General features: G+C 36.6%; 1 protein-coding gene and 1 non-coding gene across 5 annotated transcripts in view; both read left to right on the top strand.

Annotated features, from left to right (window-relative positions):
- The window catches only part of LOC150107176 (uncharacterized), a 163,567-nt gene that overhangs the window by 35,640 nt on the left and 102,415 nt on the right, over positions 1 to 25,512 (top strand). The gene's annotated exons all lie outside the window — the stretch shown is intronic.
- Positions 4,671 to 4,961, top strand: LOC150107177 (signal recognition particle RNA). The gene has a single exon (XR_016548278.1).

The following is a 25,512-nucleotide window of genomic DNA, read 5'->3' as shown; positions in this document are numbered from 1 at the left end:
AGCATATAAGCAAGTTTGTAAAACACAACCTCCCTTTAACAAACCCATGCTGACAAGTACAAAGAATACCACTGTTATCAACTCACTTTTGTATCCTATCTCTCACCAACCTCTCCAATACCTTAACTACAGCTCCAGATATATAGATTGGCCTGTAATTTTTTGCCTTAGCCTTATCACCAAAATCACATCAAAGTTGTTCCACTTCACCCTTGTGAAATGGAACAATTTTGCTTTCCTTCTGCTCCTTTGGAACTTGTGCTGTTGCAAGACTTGTTAAACAGGTAGGCTAAGTCTGATGCTAACTCCTTGGAACATTCCCTTAAGACAAGTAGTGATGTGTCATAAATCCTATTGCCTTATTGACATCTAGCTTACTTAACTCCTCATATACTGTACCTCTTGCTTGCTCACCATTAAGTCTTTTTTCATTTCGTTCTCTATACTTGAGTTTCTGATTTCACACAGAGGATGAAAAAACACCGATGAACTGCTCACTGAATACCCGGGTGTTTCATCCCCCTGTGTGAAATCAGCAGTTACCCTCCCACTTTCATCCATTCGTGTCATCTTCCCATAATCATTCTTCTTTCTACTTGCCACAGATCGAACTAACTCACGAGAGTTTTTCTTGGCCCAATTCTCTAATTTCTGCTTGTACTGCACTTTTCTTGCCCTACCAACTTGAGTCACTCTCTTGGCCTGCTCCTTATTCAACTGATTATCATTATTCATCTTGTGCTGCCTCCAAACTGCCCTCTTCCAGATTTCATGCTTAGTGCCCTCATTATATCATTTTATACCTATCTTATTCAGCCTTTTGACCTTCAAAATACGTTCACACATTGATGCTGTTATATATGTCTTTGTCAGTTCCCAAGCAGCATTTATTTCCTTACCATTCAACTCCTTATTCCATGTTATAACTCCAAGCTGTTTCCTAAGCTTGTCATAATCACCAGCCTTCTAGTTCTACATATATCCTTTCCTCACAGAAGTCTTCATATGGCTAGCCACAACCCATTGATCACTTCATGATCACTCTCACTAACTGGAGGGAAGTGGGAAATTCCACTCACAAGTACATTATATTATTATTATTATTATTATTATGGAGTGCTTAGTGGCCTCCCCTTGATGAGTCTAAACATCATCTCAAGCAGCATCCAACATTTGTGCAGTATCCATCATACTTTGCTTTCAATTTATTCACAATCATGGCAACCTATTTCACTCATTCACCACTCTTCAACAAAAAACCTAGTTCTAACACCCTTGCTAACTATGCTCTTACTCAGTTTCAGAGGATGGTCCCTAATTCTCCCACCACGAGACCTGATCAGATCTAAAAGTCTCAGTCCGTGTGTGCCCTCCTTTACATACTGCCTGAGAATAATTGCCTCTCAAGAAATTCATTTTCCTTATTCCAAAATGCTGTTTCTTCATTCCAGTCTATACTGCCATAATTAAAAAAAAATCACTCATAATAATCACCCTTCTCTTATTCACTAACCTAAGTTGCTTATACATTTCTTCATCACCACCTTCCACATTTCCTGGCCTATAGCAATATCCAACTAAATATCACTTCCTATCAACCTCCACTTCACACCACACTGCCTCAAATTATTGCCACTATTTTCCTATTTCATGTTTACCTATGTGAATATAATTCTCCTGTCATCATCAGCAGCACTTCCCCTCACGTCTTTTCTATCCTCCTGAAAAACACTGTACCCTTCCATTTTTATTCCTATCAGGATATCATCTTCATTTAATCATGTTTCACTTATCCAAACAATTCTGGGTGAATAAACTCAATCAGTGAAATAATTCCATCTTATTTCTGATACTCCTGCCATTTGTAAATAAACACAGCAGTTCACCATTAGGTATATAACCAGTCGTACTCAAGCCACTTGTTAGTTGTTATTTTCTCACCATGCCACTCTTGCATCACACACACACACTGTACTTTCCTCTAGAACAGTTTCTCCAGTTCACTCACTCCAAAGCCATTCAGATACAGTCTGTCATATCTATATCATTCCATTCTTCCCTCAAATACATGCTGTAGATCCACAGACTACTTTGTTCTCCTCACACAGCTCTGAAAGAATACTATTCATGATTCTGGCTCTCTGTCTCAACTCATCACTGTCATGCCTCAGCAACACACTAACAATCATTCCCACTATATTGATACCTCTCACTCTCCTCGGTAACCTCCTAATGTCCACTTAATCATTTGTCCCCACAACCACCACTAATTCTCTTGCTTGTTTCCTTATGTTCAAAGAATGAATTATCTTGCTAACAGATCTTATGGACTCACTCACTCAATAACCAATTCTCTAACAGTAGAATCTTCATACACTGCTATTCTTTAATCATTTGTCACCTCTTTTTTTCTTTCATTCTATTCTTTTGTACTCTTTCATTTGTTTCCACTAAACATCTTATAAAACGTCTAAAATTCAAACACAATGCTCTACAAACCGAGTGATTTGTGGAGCTTTGTGTGTTTGAATTTTACACCAAGCTATGAAAAATTAACAAAACTATACCAAAATGCTAAACCAAATCGCTATTTTACTATGAAAATGAAACATCTTTTCAACAGCAACTTTCATTGGCCTTTCAATAAGGGGGCACTCTAGCACCCTCTTGTTGTCAGGATCAGATTTTCACTTTGCAATAAATATAATAAATTTAGTTTAATCCTTTATCCAAGTGTAAGCAAACAAGTTTGCACCTGAAGTAACTTCAGGACAGAGGCAACTCGTGGTAAAGGTGGACCAAGCCCTCATCACTCCTTGTCTCAGTATCTTCCATAATGCAAAGCACATCTCCTTGCAGACATGTATAATGCTATGCATTAAGGGAAGGGCCACTACCCAGACCGGTTTCGACCTTTATTGAGGTCTTGTCAGTGGGAGCCAGACCCAGAAGTGGTGATACTAAGGCAGAAGCAATGGAGAGGTCATATTTACCTATACGAGTTGCCAAAAGGTGTACCACCTTATTATTAAATTACTCTGCATTTAGAGAAAGATTGTGGAAGTTTTTTTCCACTTGGTTAGACTATAATAAATTTAGTTTAATCCTTTATCCAAGTGTAAGCAAACGTTTGCTTACACTTGGATAAAGGATTAAACTAAATTTATTATAGTCTAACCAAGTGGGGAAAAAAAATTGCAAAAAAATAGTTGAGAAATTTCAGGAACGTAACAAGGTTCTGTACTTCGGCTTTGTAGATCTGGAAAACGCATATGAAGGTGCCAAGAGAAATGCTGTTTAGCATGCTACAATTATATGGGATATATAGAATATCATTATACAATACACAATTTATATTTAAATATGTTTAAGGTTATAAGTTAGCAGTTAGAATTGAAGGAAGTGCAGGAAGATATTTTGATGTAAAACCAGATATGCTATCTCCACTCTTATTCAACATCTACATGGACCACATTATGGAAGAAAGTGGCATGATACTTGATATCAGAATAAGATATATCAGACTTAACTCTTTGCTTTGTGTCGATGATGTACTTCTAAACAAATCCATTACAAGGCTCCAGGATTCTTTATAACTAAATTGAATAACAGCTGTAACAAATTTGGTATGAAAATTAGCAGTAAAAAGACCAAGATTATGAAAATAGGCAGGTACCTAGAATACTTCAACTGCATTCTCAGTGGAGAACCTATAGAACAAGTAAAATATTATAACTATTTAAGGCACAATTTTTAATGAAGATGAACAAATTAAATATGATAATGGACAGCACAATAAGCAAAGCTGTTATATTGGAGAAGCCATTTCAGTAAATTTATATGGAATTAGAGAGAAATTAGTCACACACAAAACCAGCAGTATACAAGACAGTGTTTAAATCAATTCTAAATTATGGATCTGAGAGAGCTGGGGGAAGAAAAAGAGAAAAAAAGTTGATCGACGAGTTAAAATTGGTGTAAACAATGCCTTGTGCTACTGTTTTAGTGTTTTGACTAATTTCTCTCTTCATCCAAAAATTTATTGTATGGAATAAGAGAGAAATGACAGATGTGACAATTCTGAGGAATATTAGGGGAGTTGGCATCAATAAAATGTACTCCTGATTCTGCCAATGATGCCAAATTGGCATCATTGGCTTAATCATTCTAAAAATGAAGATATTAGGGAGGAACTTGGGATTGTTAGCTTTCAGGAATGTGCGAGAAGAGCTAATCTGTGTGGTCACTTAAACAGATTGGAAGAGGAACAGTTAGCATTATAGGTGTTGGATGCCAAGATATCAGGTACAAGACTCAGAGGAAGATCAAGATTTAGGTGGATATGTACAGTCAGAAGTTTCTTAGAATTATAAGATTTTATTTCCTAGAAAAGTAAAGTGGTGAAAAGTGATATACTAATCTGTAGGAAAATTGTTGGGGGAGGGGATTAATAATGGTGTAAACTTAATCATGACAGTATTGTCATTGTACCTCACTTTGAGGGTACACACACACAGCATGTTCCATATGTTTTAGGACTTTTTATATGTTGCTCTCACCCACGAAAGATTATTTGCAAACTTAATATACAGTTTGTACTGTGGGCTAAGGATTCTTTTTCTTTCTATTTTTATCAATTAATATAAATTATTAATTTTATCTTAATTTATGGTGGGAGTTGTGGCAACTCCTGTAATCCAGCTGCTTGGAGGCTTGAACTGGAGGATGGTTTGAGGACTGGAGTCTTGTTTCACAATGTTTTTGTGTCGATCGGATGTCTGCACTTAGCATGGCATCAATATGGTGACTTGGAGGGAGCTCAGAGTTACCAGGTTGACTTAACGAGAAGCGAACCAACCCAGGGTGGAAACGCAAAGCTTCTGTATCGTGCGATAGTGGGATCACATTTCTGAATAGGTGTTGAGTGACAGCCAGTTCAATAAAACCAGACCCAGTTCTTTTTACATCTGGATTACTGTGCTTGTCTGGTCTCCTGGGTTTCTTGGGGGTGTGGAAGGGGTGGAGAGGATTCAGAGGAGAGTGACCAGGATGGTGAGCGGAATGTGCCCTATGAGAATAGATTTGAAGGTGTGTGGATTGCAGAAGTTGGTTGATATGAGAAAAAGAGGGGATATGATAGAAACATTTAAGTTGCTTAAATGATTTTATAGGATAGATGCTGAGGAATGTTTCAGCATTTGGCTAGAGGGACAGAGCAAGGATCACCCCTGGAAGTTTAATAAAAATGTGGTCAGTAGGGGGTGTGAAGACTAGATTTTTGCTTGAAGAGTGGAATGGGTTGCCAGAGTCAGTTGTGAGTGCTTTTTCTGTTAATGGATTCAAGGAGAGGTATGATAGATTGGGTCTCTTGCAATTAGTCTTTGAACTCCATGTAGGTGCCTGTATATTAATAATATTAGCAGTAAAAAGACCAAGATTATGAAAATAGGCATGTACCTACCTAGAAAACTTCAACTACATTCTTGGTGGAGAACCTATAAAACAATATGCAACACATGCAATTTACATACAAAAATACTAGTGGAGGTGTTGGTGTAGATCAGTGATGGCGAACCTATGACACGTGTCAGCACTGACACACTTGAGGGTTTCAAGTGACACACCTTGGATGTTGAAAGATATTCGTATTCTGATGAAAAAACTGCAATAAATCGTGTAAGATTGCTCTAAGTTAAGGTGAAGGTAGGTTTCGGTTCATTGAAAGAATTATATTTTATAGTTAGCCTATTTCTTTTTTATTTTGTAGTTAGCTTATTTCTATTTTATTTTCTAACTAGCCTATAAACAACAAGCGTTTTAAGTTTACGTTTTCTTTCTTAATCATTATAATTTCTACATAGTCATATGATATTATAAAAACTTATAAAAATTATTATCAATATTATATGATACAAAGGAATATAAAGGAAAATTATTGATGTAAGTTCTTCACGGAGTACAATCATAATATCCTGTACACCCCTTGAGGGTACATGGCAGGAATTTGATGATGATGAATATGATACAAACTTATAAATACGTGCTTTATATATTATAAACTTAAAGTTTTCATTTGACTTCTGTGTGAAATTCGTTGATGCATGCATTCCAAGTCTCTCGACTGAGTAATACAAGTTCTAAACATATTTAAAACCACTTTAACAGAAAATATAATTCGCAGCATTAAATATTGAATTTATCTGAGTAAATAATGAAAACATTTTTTATAGTTGCAATAAACTCAGTAAATTTTGTTAAATAATGCAAATAGTAACAATGTACGATGACGTCGCAACAAAACTTACTAAATAGCTGCTATTTAGTAGCATGATAGAGAGTAAAACGTGACAAGGTTGCTACGAATGTACCGGTAATAAATCTGGCAACCCTGCTGAAAGAAGTAGTGGTAGTCTTGCATGGTCTGCCACTTAAGTAATTTGAGTTGCTGGTGTATAATTCATTTCCAGTAATTATTAGTTCTTATTAATTATTACTGCTTAATTACCGCTGTATATAATTGTGCTCTTTTTTATTACTGCTTAATTACCGCTGTATATAATTGTGCTCTTTTTTAATTTGTGAACCCTTTTACAATGGCAGCTAGCACTAATAAAAAACTGAAATTATCACAGAAAGGAAGTGGAAGAAATTTCCAAGATGCCTGGACTGAACAATATGGTGTTTATTGATAGAGGCGATAAAGTTCTCTGTAATTGTGTGGTGAGCTATCCGTGAGTAGAACTTGGAATGTAAGATGACATTTTGAAACTAAGCACAAATGGCTCCTAGAAAAAACATTGGAAGAATACATATCGCAACATCTTAAACTGGCAGAATCACAATCAGGGACTTTAATTAAATTTGTTTCAGGACCTTCAAATTTAGTAGCTGCAAGTTACAGTATTTCACATACTATTGTTGAACATGGGAAACCACTTAGTGATGATGATTATATTAAAGAAGCTTTCGTAAAGTGTGCACCATTTTTATTTAAGGACTTTCATAATAAGGAAGCTATTGTAAAGCGCATGAAAGAGTTACTATTAAGTAAGAATACTATTAAAGACAGAGTTATATCAATGAATCCTAGTACAGAAAATCAAAGACAACAAGACTTGAACTCATGCCATTGTTTTTCCATTTGTCTCGACGAAACTACAGATATTATGTGTCATCAGCTTGATTGGCTATTATTGCAAGGTATGTTCACGGTGATTCTATGCACGTGGAATTGATAAAGTTAGAAAATTTGCGTCAAAACATGACAGGTAAAGACATGCGACTATGTTGTTAAAGTGTTCCATGAGAAACAGATAGATTTTTTGAAAATATTTTCTATTACAACTGATGCACGCCTAATATGGTTGGCCGTAATATCGTTTTTATTAAACAATTTACAAAATATGTTGGTCATCCCCTGGTTTGTTTCCATTGTATTATACATCAGAAGACACTGTGTGCGAAATCAGGCTTAAAGGATTTGGATGATGTAATGAGAATTGTGACAAAGGTAACTAATTTTGTTGCCAGGGCTTTAAACAAACGAGAATTTAATTCACTTTTAAGCGAAGTTCAATCAGTATACAATGGTCTATTAATGTGCAATAATATTCGATGGTTGCATCGTGGTCAAGTACTTGAATGGTTTGTTGAATGTCTAAATGAAATGTGTGAAAAACATCAGCTCAGTAAGCTGATGTTTTTCACAGATTTTTCATTGCACCTGGATGAACTTAATATACAATTGCAAGGTTTCGGAAAATCTGTCGATGTTATGTTTGGCACGATCGAGAGCTTTGAGAATAAACTCAAAATATTTCAACGTGATTTAGAAAGTAACAATTTTAAGTATTTCCCAAGAGTGAAATTTTTTTTTTTTTTTAATGAAACCAGCCCCAAAAATCATGAACAACATATCAATCAACCTATTGAAGTTCTAAAGTCAGTAACCGAGCAGTTTTCTTCTAGCAATGAGTAATTTCGAATGTTGGAACAAACAATCCAATTCATAAAGTATCCTGATGAAACAATTCATGGATCTAAGATGGCTTTGAGTGGTTGGATTTAAAAGATCTATAAATGCAACTAGCCAACTTCCAGTGTAATCCTATCTGGAAAAGAAAGTTTATTTGCTCTTAGAAATGAATTAGAAGAACTTGAGCGGGAACATCTCCATGCTACCACGCTTAAAAATTCAGACTGTGAAATTCTAAGCACGTGGAATAGCCTTCCCGAAAACTTTCATGCTCTTAAAATTTTTGCTAAAGCTCTTCTAACAATTTTCTCTTCTACATACTCTTGTGAAACTCTATTTTCTGCCTTAAATAATGCCAAATCGAAAGGGAGAAATAGATTGAGCAATGATTTGAGTGCTGCCTGTGTAGCATTAAAATGTACATACACACACTATAGCCTTTCTACAAAGCAACTTTCTACTAGTACTCAGCAACAGAAAAGTCATTAAATGTAATGTAAGTTTGTAATTTCACTTTATTAAATTAATTGTATAATATGAATTCATAGATTTTTATATCAATTTCCTATTAAATAAATACCTAATATGATATGTATAAGTCACCATCTATGATTATGTAGTTAAATTTATAATGCATGTACTGTATGCAGGTGGCACATCAACAATGTCATATTTAAAAAAAAAAAGATGTTTGACACACCTGGGTAAAAAGGTTCGCCATCACTGGTATAGATGATGGGTGATGGATGGAGTAGAGACTGAGAGTTGTAGGGTAGGTGCCCTCCCTTGATGAGTCCTTGGACTCCTTGGAGGTGTCACAAAATAATAATAATGATGTTTTTTGCATTTTTGATTTATTTTTTACCTAATCTGGAAACCCTGCTCTAGAGAAAAAACATGGAACTTTTTCAAGCCACTTTAGGCCTCCAATAAGCAGGATGATGGTCTCACACTTGGTGATGAAATTCATCTCTCACCTAAGGTTGTGTATACACGCGGCTGGAAAATTCACCAGACATTTTAGACATTTTTACCGTAAGACGTTTTTGGCGTAAAAATTTAAACTAACAATCTGGTGACCTTACTAACAAACTAGTTAGAGGAAGGTAATTTGTTTAAAATTAAGCTTTTTAATTGACAGTCTGCTTGTGTGCTTCCCTTCATCTCTGATGTCGCCTTTAGCAAATTTATGTCATAATATTAGATGGAGACAAAAGAAAGCACCCCCTATTCCCAACTGAAAGAAGTGGATATATAATTCCAGATGAGTATAAATTTCTAGAAAATGGTGGGCAGTTTATATTATACAATAGTGATGAAGAGAGAATTTTAGTGTTTGGTGCACAACCTGGATTTGATGACCTTGAAAATAATAAGGATTGGGTATGTGACGGTACTTTTAAATGCAGCCCAAATATATGTTATCAGTTATTCAGGCTACATATAGTAATAGGAAGTATTATCATTCCACGTCTTTTTGCTTTCATCATCATCACGAACCATTGTCTCACTGCCTGTTGGTGTCCGATGCCTCCTTCACTATCTTCTTCCACCTTTCTTTGCACAGTGTCGCAGTTTCTGTACACCTAGTCCACACCAGTCCTTTATGTTATCTACCTCTTATGTTTACACCATCCATAATACCAAACATAAATGTCTTTATCTTCCAGTCCTCACTCATTCTACAGATTTGTCCAAATAATTGCAGATTCCAATGTACCACTTATAGACACTCTTGATTTAATCAAGTCTAAATTTCCCCCAGATATTTTTGAATTATTTCAATTTACCATGAATGTAGGTTACTTTACATGGGGGGGGGGGGAATTCTACAAACAGATTATTGGTACTGCTATGGGTTACCCCCCCTCTCTCTCTCTCTCTCCCCCGTTAGCAAATTTTTACATGGAACACTTTGAAAACAAAGTACTTACAAGCCACAAGTGTGGTTGCGCTATGTAGATGATGTGTTTGCCATCTGGCCCCATGGACAAGACACTTTGGATGCTTTTATCACCTACCTAAACAGCCAACACCCCAAAATTCACTTCACAGTAGAAAAAGAATCAAATAACTGTTTACCATTTCTTGACACATTAGTCACCCGCCTTTCAGATGGATCACTATCTTTTTCTATTTACAGAAAGCCTACACACACACAGGAAGATACCTACATAAACAATCACATCATCATCCAGTCCAACAGTACGGCATTTTAAAAACACTTACACACAGAGCCAGAGCCATTTGTTCTAACGATACAGCTCTGACCACTGAACTCCAGTACCTGCACCATACGTTCTTAGCCAACGGCTACAATCCCTACAAAATAGATAAAATACTACATAGGCCCATTACTCTGCCCTCCCCTAATACACAAGAATACAACATGACCATTTCTATTCCCTATATCAGAAAAGATAGCCAAAGTATTGTTGAAACATGGCCTTCGCACCACCTTCAAACCTCATGTCAAGCTGGCAACTCTGATCTGCTCGCCAAAGGATAAACTTCACCCTGTAGCACACCCAGGAGTGTATGAAGTTCCATGTGACTGTGACTTGGCCTATTATGGGCAAACAGGAAGATCAGTGAACATCCGCCTGGAAGAACATGAAAGATACATTCGCTACTATTACTATGGCAAGTCGGGACTGGCAGACCACGCTTTGGACACTCCTTCACACAGGATTAGATGGAGGAAAACAAATTTGCTATTTAGGAGTCGTTATAGATCTGAAAGATTATTTTTTGAGTCAGCAATGGCTTTGAAGAATTCTCCCAACCTTAACAAATATGGTTGCATTAATTTGCCAGAAATTTGGGAGAATGTTATCCTAAGAAAAACTCCTGGATAACTGCTGTTTTTTTTTTTTTTGTTTTTGTTTTTTTTTTCCCCGTTAGAGGGCGCCAAAAATAGGACTTTAGATCTTTTGTCTTTTGCAATTATATTGTTTCACTCACTCACTGTCGCGTTTACATGTGTGTTGTGCTCTGATGATGCTGAGTTGAAAATCAGCGAAATATTAGCATTAATAAAACATCTTTGTTGATAAAAGTGTTTGTGGTGTTGTTAATACCGTGAAAAATAAGTCATGAATAACCATCAACGCCTAAACTTTACCAAGTGACTTGTCAAGGCAATTGTTCTATAATTTTTGCATTGTAGCTTATTTCCTTTCTTGTATAATGTCACTAATATCGATTTTACTCACTCTCTGGCATTTTCCCTTCTTTCCATGCCATATTACATAGTTTGTGCATTTCTGTAGCTATACGTTCGCCACCATATTTAATCATTTCTCCAGTGATGTTATCATTACCAGGTCTCTTGTTGCATTTTAGCTGTCCTATTGCTTTTTCTACCTCTCCTCTTAAAATGTCCATATCATGCTCATTACCTAGTGGTGATATCAGCTTCAATTCTTCAGTCAGCTTCCCAACACTATCTAAATCTAGTTTTTCTTCATATAACTCACTACAGTATCTTGTCCATCGCTGTACAATTTTGCCTTTACGCATCAATACTTTGCCTATTTCATTTTTACTTTTGGTCTGTTTTGGTTGCCACCTTCTATTAATGGTTCTAATCATTTTGTACGCCTCCTTAGTTTTATGCTGTTCTATATTATTGCATTGGGCTTCTAACCATTTCATCTTATCCATTCTGACTGCTTTCTTCACCTCAATTATGATCCAGGTCTATATCTGCTCCTTGGAAAGTTCGACACTGCTGTACTGATGTTATTCATCTTCTTTTAATCATAATCATATCAATCATGTTCTTGGTTTTCTGATCATTTGATCGTCATGTCCATTTTCTATACTCCTTTTGCTGGAATGTTGTGTTACAGATCATCATCTCGTGGTCTACATCAAATTCTAAAATTTTTTCACCTCGTTCATTTCTTTCTCCGAAACCATATTTTCTCATGAGTCTTTCCCAACCATCATTATCTATTCTGATTTTGGCATTCCAGTCTCCTTCAATAATTAGTACATCTTGCTTTGGTATTGTTTCTATTGTCTCTGTCAGATGTTTGTAAAATAAGTCAGTATCTTCATCTGTGCTGTCAGATGTGTGCATATGGACTATTGATATATTAAATGGTTTTGCTTGAAATCTTGCTGCTATGATTTGTTTGTAGCCCAACAGTGCCTCTCTAGCTCTTTTGTTAAGAAGGAAGCCAACTCCTGCTTTGTGCTTGGTGTCATGCCGTGACCATATGACTTCATATCCATTTATCTCTCCTGATGATGTCCATCACATCTCCCTAGTCCTAGTATATCACACTGATATCTCTTCATTTCCTCATGAAGTAATTCTGGTTTTTCCTGACATCCAAAGTGTCCATACATTCTATGTTCCTATTGATAATAGTTCTGTTAGTTTCAGTTTCTGTTTCTTTTCAATCCTACCCTGATTGCTCGATTGGTATCACGGACCTTGTTGATCCGGGCGACCTCCAAGCCGGCATTTTGTAGCTGTTGATTGTATAGCATCGGATAACAATCGTGTTTTTTTTTTGTCAGTATCACTGACATTCACCTTAATAAAGAATTCATCTTTTAATGATTTTATAATAACCTTTATCATCCATTGATTATTTACAGAAATTAATGCAAAATGTCTTACGGTGGAAATGTTTTACCATGAAAATGTCTCGCGGCATAAATATTTATGGCGAATTTTCCTAGAACTGTGTATGCAGTACTGGTGTGATCCAGCAGTAAATGCATTAAGTAATACCAACTAATGTCTACCCCCCCCCCCTCAGAGAGTGAGATTTGTTTACATTCAGTAGTGTGCAAAGTGCTTTTTCTTTGTATATCATGGATATGAAAATTGAACAGAAAATTTCTATTAACTTTTGTTTTAAAGCAGGTCTTTTTGCTACAGAAACCCTAAGAATGGTACAAAAGTTATATCGAAATGTGGCAATGAACCCAATTGTCTTCAGATGGTATTTGCAATTTCATGATGGAAGGGAATCTATAGAAGATAAATGGCCATTCCACATCAACTTAGATTTAGGGAAATCGTGTCACTGAGTTAGTGAAGAATGATCATCAAATTACATCACAGATAGCAGATTCTTGAAACATCCCTACTAGCATAGTTCTTTGCATTCTGAGTGAAGATTTGGGAAAAGTTAGTTGTGTGCATTTTGTCCCACATGCTGTGACAGCTGAGCAAAGAGAAGATAATCACATTTCAGGACATTATCACAGTGGCAGATACAGATAAAAATTTCTTTGACAAGATTATTATGGAGTGAGTTAGTGTTTCACCTATGATCTTGAAACTAAGCGACAGTTCTGAATGGGTTAGTGAGACATTTCTCACAAGAAATTGAGATTCCAAAAGTTGTACATCAAAATGATGTTAATAATTTTTCTTTTTGACTCTCAAGGTGTGGTGCAAAAAGAAATCATACCAGAGGGCCGAACAGTGAACGTGGAATTTTATAAAGAAGCTATGAATCATCTCCTGAAATGCATTCACTGTGTTTTTCCTGCCATATTTCTGTCATGAGATTTTTACCTGTTGCATGATAATGCACCTGCTCACAAAGCTTCAAATGTGCATTACTTTTTGACACACAAAAGTATCCCCACTGTTTATCACTCCCTTTACTTACCTGATTTATCCCATCTGAACTACCCATGTTGAAAATAAAGCTGAAAGGACACCAATTTGCAGTTGTTCCAGCCATCCAGAAAGCTGTGTAAGTGATGAATTAAAGAAAATCGAACGAGTGGAATTTTCTGTGGCTCTCCAAAAACTGACTGGAGATTAATGCGACTGCACTAAAGCTCTCATGTGTCTTTGATTTTTTATAATTTTTGCCTTAAAACTTATAGTTTAGAGTTTAGGTCAAAGTGCAGACCATATATATATATATATATATATATATATATATGGTCTGCACTGTGTATCATGAAATTGATATGATGACATGTACCAGATGTGTACAAAGTTGCTCAATATCAAATCCAAGAGTTAAGTTAATATTAATTTTTGTATTTTGGTTATTTTGATTTGTGAACTGTTTATCATTAATAGAATTAGGCCAGATGTCACTGCAGTTACCAGCCAGTATATGTTTTCAGCTATCTACCCATCCCTAGCCGGCCTGGTTGGCTGAATGGTTAACACATCCACTCTCTAGCCAAGAGGCTGTGGGTTCAAATCCCACTTGTGGGATTACCGTATGTACTGCTGTAATCTGTGTCCTGCTGCAGTATGACCTTTGTCTTTGCACCATAAAAATCCAAAAAATCCAAAAAAACCCATCTCCATGAAACCTAGTTGACCATATTTATATACACATTAGTTAAAATGTAGTGTCTTATCAAAGGCTTATAAATGGGGAGCATATTGAGAGTCTTATCATCCTACAAGTTAGTGATCTTATCAATATTGTAGTTTCCTAATGACTGGGCACTCACTGATAGCTTCATGTTTTCAGCAGAAAAAAAAAAAGTTTTGTACACTTGTAAAAATGCAATCCTTTCCTTTACTGAGATACTAGGATAAGCTAAATTGCAGTTGCCAAGAAATTATATTCTTGGTTAATCCTGTATCTAAGTGTAAACAAATAAAGTTTGCACGTGAAGTATCTTCATGACTAAGCTACTTGTATATGAGATGCTACCCAAAAGTTCAGGGATTTGAATATTGCGTATGAACCAGTTGTAGTACAGCCTTCTGCCACTATAAGGGACAAGCAGTCCCCTTTATGAATCAGTTTGTTAATATGGCCTGTAAGCTGAGAGGCTGCATTCTTGGGTTACATGCATTTTTGTAACATCGTATTTTAGTGGTTCGGTGCTTTTTTTTTTTCTCCATCTGAAATGGTGGGTTTTAAGGAGCAAAGAATCAAATTTTGCTTCAACCTCTATAAAACTGCTGCAGAAACCCATTGAATATCTAAGAACGTTTGGGAGTCAAAAAAGCTGAAAAATGTGTGTCATGTTTGCAACAATTTCAAGCTAATGTTGATTTTGACATCCAAGGCATTGTCCATAAGGAATTTCCCCCAATCCCCAGTCAAACTGTTCAACTGCAAGTTTTACTGTGAGGTTTTGAAGCAGCTAAGGGAGAGCATTCAGCACAAATGTTCAGGCAGTGTGAAAAAATGATGACTGGGGTTTTCATCATGACTTGTTGTTCGACATTTCCTGACTTCCAAAACACAATTATTCCCCCCCACACACACACAGCTTTTACCTGTTCCCCAAGATGAAATTCCAGCTGAAAGGGCATTGTTTTGACACAATTGAGAAGATCCAGGATGCATGGAATCATTGGAAACTACTGGAAGGAGACTGCAAAAACTAGGAATTGGGATGAATAATTTTTTTTTTTATCAAATTTTCAGAACATTTGGGCAGGAATGTTATATAGAGGCAAATAACCTCACATTAATTGCCTTAGTATCTCATAATGCAAACACACATTATTTTGGGTGTGTATTGCCTCTATATGTACAAGTAGCGTAGTTCTGAAGATACTTCCTTTTTGCCTTTTTTTTTTTTTAAATATTCATCCCATACATGATAGGTTGAGGGACCTATAAGGACATCAGTGCCATGTGTAAGGTAAAGATGAGGACTGTGAAGGAAGTTTATTGATGTTTTTTGAAGCTTTGCTGTTTGTAGTTGTTTGGGAATACTTCGTGATTTTTGGGTAGAGTGGAAAAGAGTAAAGAGTGATGCCAGGAGGTCAGCTTTATCTTTGGGTGAGGTAACAGTCATGTTATCAGGATGAGAAAGAGGTGGAAGTGCAGGAGATGCATCCAATGGCCCTGGCAAGCAATCAGAAGGCTGGCTTGGCTTTCATTTGGACAGTAGGCAAATTTTCTTCTGGTGGCCTTCATGAAATCAGATTTGGATATGATGATGATCGATTTGTATATGTTGTATGCTTTGGTATATCGGGAGTATGGAGATGCAAGCCACATGTGGTAAGCTGATTTCTTACACTTGGATAAAGGATTATGCAAGAATATAATTTCTTGGGAGATTTATAACCAAATGAAAAACTTTCTACAACTAGAGTATTTTAATAGCAAGGTGTTACACCTTTTCACTATTCGTATATGGGAGATATATGATTTCTGCATTTCTTCAACCTTGGTATCTCTTCTTGGTCTGGCTCCCACTGATGAGACCTCAGTAAGGTTTTACCTAATAAATAATACAGACATTACAGAAATTGAAGAAAAACAATTATATAGTATACCTGTGCAATTTTTTTGCTCTGACCCTTTTTTTTTTTTTTTTTTCTTTCCCTCTCAGCCTATATCTTACCCACTGTTTGGTAAAGGCCTCTCCCATTGTGAAAGGATTGGGTCTACTTCTCCCATGGTAATCCATTCCATCTTGGGAGAGTGTTCATACACCTGTGTGAATGAATGCATGAAAGTGAAAGGCATTTGCTGGAGAGTGGATACACTAACCACTCGGCCAACCAGGAATGCAGTCTTGCCCATACCAAGAAGTTAAAGAGGAATTTCTTCAACTGTCAAAGAAGTATGGAGGCATTTGATTTCCAGTGTTAAAATTCTGTTATTTAAGCCCTATGACTTCAAAAATCCATAAAACGTTGCAGGCCAATCACATGTACAGACCTTCTCTGGTACTACCTTGGTTTTCATCTTCTGCTATTTAGAGTAAATGGTTACGAAGTTCCAAAAGCTGAGATTGTTCCTGAATACTACAATTTTCTGTGCTTAACTCTAAGATTGCTACAACATTCTGGCATTGATATGCTTTCCATTAATAACAGCAAAACTTGGTATAAAGAAATCTTTAACCTCTTTCACCATGAACTTCCAGTTCAGTACTGACAGTAATTATGCTTTGTTTCATAACTTACTGAAGTTCACAGATACCTGAACAGGAGGGATCTGGCTTGGAGAATTGCATATTGTCACCTTTCAGTAAGTGCCATCAAATGAAGATACTCTAACATCAGAGATTCAATCTATGACATCTGTAACAGATTGGAAACAGCAGAACATGCATTCTGCAGCAGTCCTCTTGCCCAGTATATTTGGAACAGATTATGTAATGTGTTGGACACTCCGCTACTTACAACAAAAAAAGTTTTTTTTTTTATTATTTATTTTTTTATTTTATTTTTTTTTTTAATACTTACAACCTGTCAGCAATGGGAAAAGAATTTTGATTTTTATAATTAATGAATTAAAGTACCATTTATGGAAGATTGGGAAGAAACATGGATTTGAAAACCAGCAACATGACACAAATGCTTTAAAATATTGTATTATAGAAATCTTATTGTTCAATCAGATGATTTTTGTATTTAGATAGCAGTATTCTAGGAGATACCAAATTTTTAGCTAGGTTGTATAGACCACCAACATTATGCAATATTCACCAGGGGTAGATAAAATTCTGTCTGTTTTTAGTATGACAGATTTTTTAAATGGTTCCATCCTTCTTAGTTCACTGTGGTCTTATGGTCAATTGCAGGAATGACTGGAGAGCAATCTCAAGCAGAGAAATCTAACTCAGGCATCACTCAGATAAGGCTAACCACATTATGGAATACTAAGGCAATTAATGGGAAGTCTATAAATTAAAGATGCCAAGAAATTATATTCTTGATTTAATCCTTTATCCAAGTGTGAGCAAACAAAGATTGCACCTGAAGTGTTTTCAGACTGGGCAACTCATATATAGAAGCTAATGACTTCACATCACTTGCCTTTTCTATTCTATTCTATTCTATTCCCTCAGCCATACGGCTAGTGGGGGGGGGTAGCTATATGCTACCACACTAGGGAAATGATTATGAGCAAGGTAGTTTCCCCATTGCCTTCCTTGCTGTACTGTAGCTTGTGTGTTCACAGGGTCGGTTTGGCTGCTTGTGGGATGAAAAACTCCAGATAGACTGGTGGAAAAAACCCTGCTGTCCATGCCCAAGACCATTCGATTCATGTCGTCGATGGGAATCGAACCTAGGATACTTCTTCCCCAGGCATATGGTTGTGAAGCACATAGCCACTGGTTTCGACCTTTTTTGAGGTCTCGTCAGTGGGAGCCAGACCCAGAGATGATACCAAGGTTGAAGTAATGCAGAAATCATATTTCCATATATGAGTAAGTCAAAAGGTGTCACACCTTATTATTAAATTACTCTAGATTAGAGATAGTTGTTGGAAGTTTTTCACTTGGTTATACTATAAATTAAAGATGCTAAGTCACCACCATTCTGGGTAGTGACCCTTCCCATGATGCATAGCATTATACATGTCCGTAAGGATATGTGCTTTGCATTATGGGATACTAAGACAAGTGATGTGGTCATTAGCGTCTCTATATGAGTTGCCCAATCCTGAAAATACTTACTTTGTTTGCTTACACTTGGATAAAGGATTGAACCAAGAATATAATTTCTTGGCATCTTTAATTTATAGTATAACCAAGTGGGACAAATTTCCAACAACTAATGTGAAGTGATTTGCCTCTGTATATACAAGTAGCCCAGTCGTGAAGTAACTACAGGGTGTTCGGGATAAATTTGACAGTTTCGTAAGGAAAAAGAAAATCTTCTTTGTATCTATTAAATTTAATGAATTGACAAAAAAAACATTACAGGCAGAGTTAATTACAATACTATCAACAAGATTTACTCAAAATAACCACCATTAGCATCGATCACAGCTTCAATTCTGCTTCGGAACCTCGAACAAGCTGATGCTACAGTCTCCCTGGGAAGGGCCGCAAAAACTGTTTTAATTTTATCCATTAACTGGGCTTTTGTATTACTGGAAGTGCGATTGGTGTCTTTTTCAACTGCGCCCCATACAAAATAATCCATGGGGTTAAGGTCTGGGGAGTTTGGAGGCCAAACATTTGGACTGGTGAAGTCGTAGAAATTTTCAGACAACCATTTTTGACTTTTCCCAGAGGTGTGGCAAGGGGCCGAATCCTGCTGCCATACATACGGCCTACCATTGGCTACCCTTGTTATCCAGGGCTTGACTACAGTTAGCAACTCCACGAACAAAGCCCGAATTCCAATGCCAGGGTTCTTCAACACCTGTTCCTGCAGATTTGCGAGGAATTCTGCTGTACGAACGCAATCAGATCGTCTGCTAGGGATCTTTCTTCTTGCTACATCCTCGTAGTCACCATTGCAAGTCTCTAGTTCATGCCTGATTGTTTTTACTGTATTCAGGGAGCATTGGGCAGCAGTCGTAATATCCTTATTTTGATGGCGGGCACGAATCATCATGATACAAGTTATTCTCTTCCATGATTCAGGTGGGTTCCAGCTATCCATCCTTTCTGACATCTTGTATATGAATGAAGAAGGGTCCAAACTTTTAAATGAAGAGAAGTGTGTGTTAATACATGTAACTTACGGAAAAATATAATTAATTATAAATATGTCAAATTTATCCCGAACACCCTGTATATGACCGGGCTACTTGTGTGTGTGTGTGTGTGTGTGTGTGTGTGTGTGTGTGTGTGTATATATATATATATATATATATATATATAGATGCAAATATTTCTTTGCCTACACTTGGATCAAGGATTAAACAAGAGTATAATTTCTTGGCAAATTTATTTTAATTTATAACCAAGTGTAAAAACTCTATAACTAGGATAAGCTAATATTGCAGTAATGCCAGCCTGGTTGGCCAAGTGGTTAGCATACTCACTCTCCAACCAACAGATTGCAGGTTTGAATCCTGCTTGTGAATGTTTGTGGCTATCTTTAGGTGCAAGATGAATTTCATTGCCAAGTGTGAGACTGCTGTCCTGCTTATCGGAGGCCTGAAGTGGTTTGAAAAAGTTACCATGTTTGATCTTTAGACCAGGGTTTCTGAACTGTAAAAAAAAAAAATAAATAAAAGCAATATATATATATATATATATATATATATATATATATATATATATATGTATATGTAATAAATTTTTTAACTTGGGGATATTGTATATTAGGACAACCAAGTAATTTTATAACTTGGTTATTTTAACTCCTAATCCCAAGTATGCAAACAATTAAGTTTGCGCCTGAAACAAAGTTCAAGTTTAAAGATGGTACAACACCAGGGCAACTCATTGTAAAGGTGGGTAAAGCTCTGATCACTATTCTTAGTATTTTCCTATAATGTAAAGCACATCTCACTAGAAGATGTATACTGCAATGCATTATGGGTGGGGTCACTACCCAGACCGATTTCAACCTTTTTTGAGGTCTCCTCACTGAGTAGCTAGACCCTACATACCAAGGTTTTAGTAATACGTAGCCTTATTACCTTTACCTATAGAAGTTGCAACAAGGTGTTTTTATTTTTAATAAAAATCTCTGGAGGAGATATAGGTGTAATAAATTTTTTAACTTGAGGATATTGTATATTAGGATAACCAAGTAATTTTATAACCTTGGTTATTTTAACTCCTAATTCCAAGTATGCAAACAATTAAGTTTGCCCCTGAAACAAAGTTCAAGTCTAAAGATGTTACAACACCAGGGCAACTCGTTGTAAAGGTGGGTAAAGCTCTGATCACTATTCTTAGTATTTTCCCATAATGTAAAGCACATCTCATTAGAATATGTATACTGCAATGCATTATGGGTGGGGGTCACTACCCAGACCGGTTTCAAAGGTGATAAGGCTCCGTATTACTAAAACCTTGGTATTTTGGGTCTAGCTACTCACTGAGGAGACCTCAAAAAAGGTTGAAACCGGTCTGGGTAGTGACCCCACCCATAATGCATTGCAGTATACATCTTCTAGTGAGATGTGCTTTACATTATGGGAAAATACTAAGAATAGTGATCAGATCTTTACCCACCTTCACAATGAGTTGCCCTGGTGTTGTACCATCTTTAGACTTGAACTTTGTTCCAGGGGCAAACTTAATTGTTTGCATACTTTGAATTAGGAGTTAAAATAACCAAGGTTATAAAATTACTTGGTTATCCTAATATATATGTGTATATATATATATATATATATATATATATATATAAAATTGATAAAAATTTAAAAAAAAAACCTAGCCCACCCATGGTACAAATGTACTATAGGTTCACACTAATCTTTTTTGTGTGGTACCACAAAAAAAAAAAAAAAGCAGAGCCAAGTTCCTTGGACCAATTTTTGATTAGCTTATTTTCTTTATATATCAGCTAAGAGAAAATAGTGCTACTCTGTCTTTGTCTTTTATTATACATGCTGTGGAGATAGTGCTGCTTACTTTTGTCTTTGCCAATACACTCATTTGATCTAATCTTGATTTTAGATCAAGTATATATGCTTCTTAAGATAGAGTACTCTTTGATGGTTCTGTCCAATCCACCATCAGCAAGTACAAACACCTGCATTTCACGTCACACTGTTTCCCAGTCTTTATGTCAACGCAAGTGAACTGCCCTCTCACTTTAATGAAGCAGTTTTCATCTAAATCTAAAAATTGGGAACTTCAATACAACATACATTACACTACTTTACCTTTTGGCAAGGGATTTTACAGGCTCTCAGCATTACTGTAGACCAGGAGTCTTCAACCTTTCAGACAGTGCGGGCTGCATTAAAAATTTCAATAAAGCCCACTGGTGACTAAGCTGTACTGTGGTATTTAGAATTGTAAGATGCTTTCCAGATTCACAAGGAATGTTGTGCATTTGATACTTTACATAAAATCCTATAAAAATAAACAAACTCAGCTTTAAGAGTGTAGGTAGAAGTCTGGTTCATGATAAGCAAATACAATCAGTATTTGAAAAAAAGATAATTTAATGAAGAAAACATTCATTTTTTACAATGTCAGTGGGCAGCTTGGCAATGTTTTTCCTTGACCAGCTTATTGATGTTGACATCAATGTTGGAAGTCGCTATGCACAGAGTATTCTCGAGATGTTGGTCCATAATCTGAGTTCTCGTCTTGGACTTCACATGCTTCATTCTGGAGAAGAACTGCTCACATAGGTATGTGCTTCCTAACAAAGTGCACATCGTCAAAGCATGCCAGTGAAGATCTGAGGGAGTGCATCCTCAGAAATGTAGTCTTTGTAAAATGTAAGCAAGGGCACAATGAATAATTTTTCTCTCAAAGGAGAGTTGTTTTGGAGTTCAAGCAGCTCCATTTGTGCTGAGCCTGGCATTTCGGCAGCATTGACACTGAATGGCATTGAAAATAAAGCTAAAGAAGACTTGGTTATGAAAATCACTAAATCTCTCTTCGAACTCACTTCGCAACACGGCTAATTTTGTAGCGTATTCATCAAAAGACGAACAGTTGGACTCAGCGAGACGCTGAAAATGAGTTAAGTCTTTTTTTTTTGCGAGTTGTGCCTCCCAGAGTTTGAGCTTCACCACAAAAGCTTTGATCTGATCAAACAGAGTGTGCACCAGTTGATCTTTGGATTGTAGCCAGTTATTTAGGTCATTCATATGCAATGGGATGTCAGTCACAAAGGCAAAGTCTGTCATCCACTTTGGATTGTTAAATTCCGCAATCGGATTCCCCTTGGTTTGGATGAACTGCTGTATTTTGCTCCTTAAGTCAAAGACTTTTAAGAACCTTCCCTCTGATCAACTGATGCACATCACTATAATAAACCACATCGCCGTGATCTGCTTCGCACTCTTGGGTCAGAAACTCTTGGAATTGACGATGATTCAATCCTCTTGCCCTAATAGTGTTGGCGACAGTCGTAATAACTTTCATGACATTCTCAAATCTAAATAGTTTTCATGCACAAATTCTCCTGGCGGATTAAACAGTGGTAATAGACAAAATCTTTTCCTTCTAGTTCCAGTTCTTTCTGTAGCAGTGCAGCAAAAGTGCAGCAAACCCTTTGTTCTTTCCCACCATAGCAGGGGCACCATCAGTTACACCACACCCTCGAGGTTGGTTAAGCTGAGGTCGAAACACTGGAGCGTTTTCTTGGCAGCTTCAAGAATATCATCGTGCCTTTCATTGTTCCCTTCATAGGTACGAGTGCTAGCAGTTCTGTCACATTGAATTGTTGATCAGTGCCACGTACAAAGATAACCAGTTGTGCTGTATCCTTCACATCTGTGCTCTCATCTAAAGCAAGTGAATATGATGTAAATTCAGACAACCATTTTTTTAAAGTTCCTTCAATGTCGTTGGCAGGTTCGTTGACACGTCGTGCTACAGTTACCTCAGACAAACTCGATTTTTTAAACACTTCCTTATTATTTGGGCACAGAATATCCCCAGCAGTGATGAGACACTCTTTCACAAACTCACCATCCAAGAAAGTTTTGGTTTTTTAGCAATTTTTTCAGCTATTACATAACTTACTTTGACGCATGCTTCACTCTCTTCCCTCTGCCTTTTAAATGTATCCTGCTGGCATTTTAAATCAATTTGGAGACGGTTCACTTTGTCCACATGAAGCTGCCCTTGAAGGTGATCGAAATTAGATGCATGCTTTGTCTTATAGTGTCGTTTCATGACAAATTAAGCACACTGGCTTATCGTCGATCGGCACAAAAAAGTACAAATTGGTCCACTTTTCATTAAAAACCCGACAAGAATCACTTGATTTAGGCTTTTTACTCATAGACGCCATAGTGATGGAAAGTGAGCTCAAAAAATTATCCAAAATGGCCTATAATGGTTATTATTCACTGAATATGTCTCACACTAATGAAAAAAGTCTGACAATATAAAACCACAATAGGCTATGGCTGACATGATGAACCTGCATGCCCTTATACATGAATATCACACTGTTCACGACTGACTGACTGTGGATGAGATCCTCTTGTATTTATATGAAAATAACGAGGTATCGAGAACCTTCGAGATGTATCTGGAAGGCACTAGACAGCGCACTTGAACAAACTACTGCTTCAGCCATCTACCTGCGACGTTAGTACTAGTACTTAAGTACTGCTTGGCGCTGGCAGATGGCTGAAGAAGCATGTCTATTTAATATTTATTTTTATAGGATTTTATGTAAAGTATCAAATGCACAGCGTTCCTTGTGAATCTGGAAAGCATCTTACAATTCTAAATACCGCATATAGCTTAGTGGCCTGCTGGCTTCATTGAAATTATTTTTTATTTAATCGTGTTTTAATGTTAAGTAGTTATTTTTTCAAAATTGCCGGTGGGCCACGGCAAAGAGCTCCACAGGCCATGTGTTGAAGACTCTTGCTGTAGACAATACTGCCTGCATGTAATGTCGAGCCTTCTGGCCTGATCAGGAAATCACTTGGTCCATTATTTTATTAGCAGCTCTTTGATACACACACACACACACACACATACAGTGGTACCTCGACTTATGAACTTTATTCGTTCCTGACCACGGTTCGTATCTCAACCCAATTTTCTATTATATCTTATGGGAAATCAATTAATCCGTTCCCAGATTCAAAAAAAAAAAAAAAAAAAACTATTCTCAACTAAATGAAAATGCAAAGCAGTGGAGAAGGAGCATTTTTACACTATAAATATGCATTTTGTATACCATTATATATTAATTTTTATTTATGAAATCTTTGGTTTTTACATGATTAGTATGAACATCATCTTCCATTAAATTGTAAAAAAAAATCAGTTTTCTTGTGGCTGGTTTTGTGATTCAGGAGTTTTCGATTTGTTGTCATCAGTTGCTTCTTTTTGTCTCTTAGGCGAGGGAGGTTTAAAAAACCTATCCAATGTTGACTGAATCTGTCGTTTCCTTAACACCCTTCTAAAGTGATTAATGACGTCATTGAAGATATTGGTGGCTCTAGAAACAATACCTTGATTTGGATGCCACTTGTTAACCAATTCTTGCCATTTTTTTACGTCACTTGTTGGGTCCCTTTTTGTTGCTGTCTTCTTCTTCCTTCTGAAGACATGCTTTTCCTCCTCATCCCTTTCTTTTTCCTGCGCTCTTCTTAACTCCTGTAGCTCTTAAGTGGTCAGCTCAACGTTGTGCTCCTCTATGTCTGCTTCATCAACTTCCAAATGCATGGTCTTTCCCAGGGAGAACTGTATCTACAATGTCAATTTCGCTTTCATGTCCTTCCAAAGCAGTTCCTCGGACATAGCAGGCCATAACTTTTTCCAGGCTGATTTTAGAGTTCTCACAGAAACATCTTCCCATGCCTGACTTATAAGATGCAAACAATGAAGAATAGTGAAGTGATTCTTCCAGAATTCGCTGAAGGTTAATTCTGTGTCGGTGATAACTTTGAAACATCTTCGGAAAAGTATAAAGCTTTTTATACCAAATACAGGAAGTTTTTATATGTGAAATTCGAAATAACATATTGATTCATTGGTTGTAGGAGTGGTGTGGTATTAGGAGGCAAGAACTAAATTTTGATTAAATTAAACTCTTCATCCAAATCTTCTTCCAACTGTGGTGGATGTGCTGGAGCATTGTCCATTATAAGAAAAACTTTCTCAGGTAGACCCTTTTCTTGTAGATACCATTTTGCTGTGGGAGCAAAGACCTCTGTCATCCACTCGCAGAAAATTTTCAATTTTCTGTGAGTGGATGAAAAAGA

The sequence above is a fragment of the Typopeltis vanoorti genome, chromosome 4, assembly GCF_054136105.1.
Source record: "Typopeltis vanoorti isolate ZY-2024b chromosome 4, IOZ_Tvanoo_1.0, whole genome shotgun sequence".
In the NCBI taxonomy this organism is placed as follows: Eukaryota; Metazoa; Arthropoda; class Arachnida; order Uropygi; family Thelyphonidae; genus Typopeltis; species Typopeltis vanoorti.
This window is presented reverse-complemented; position numbering and strand designations above follow the sequence as displayed.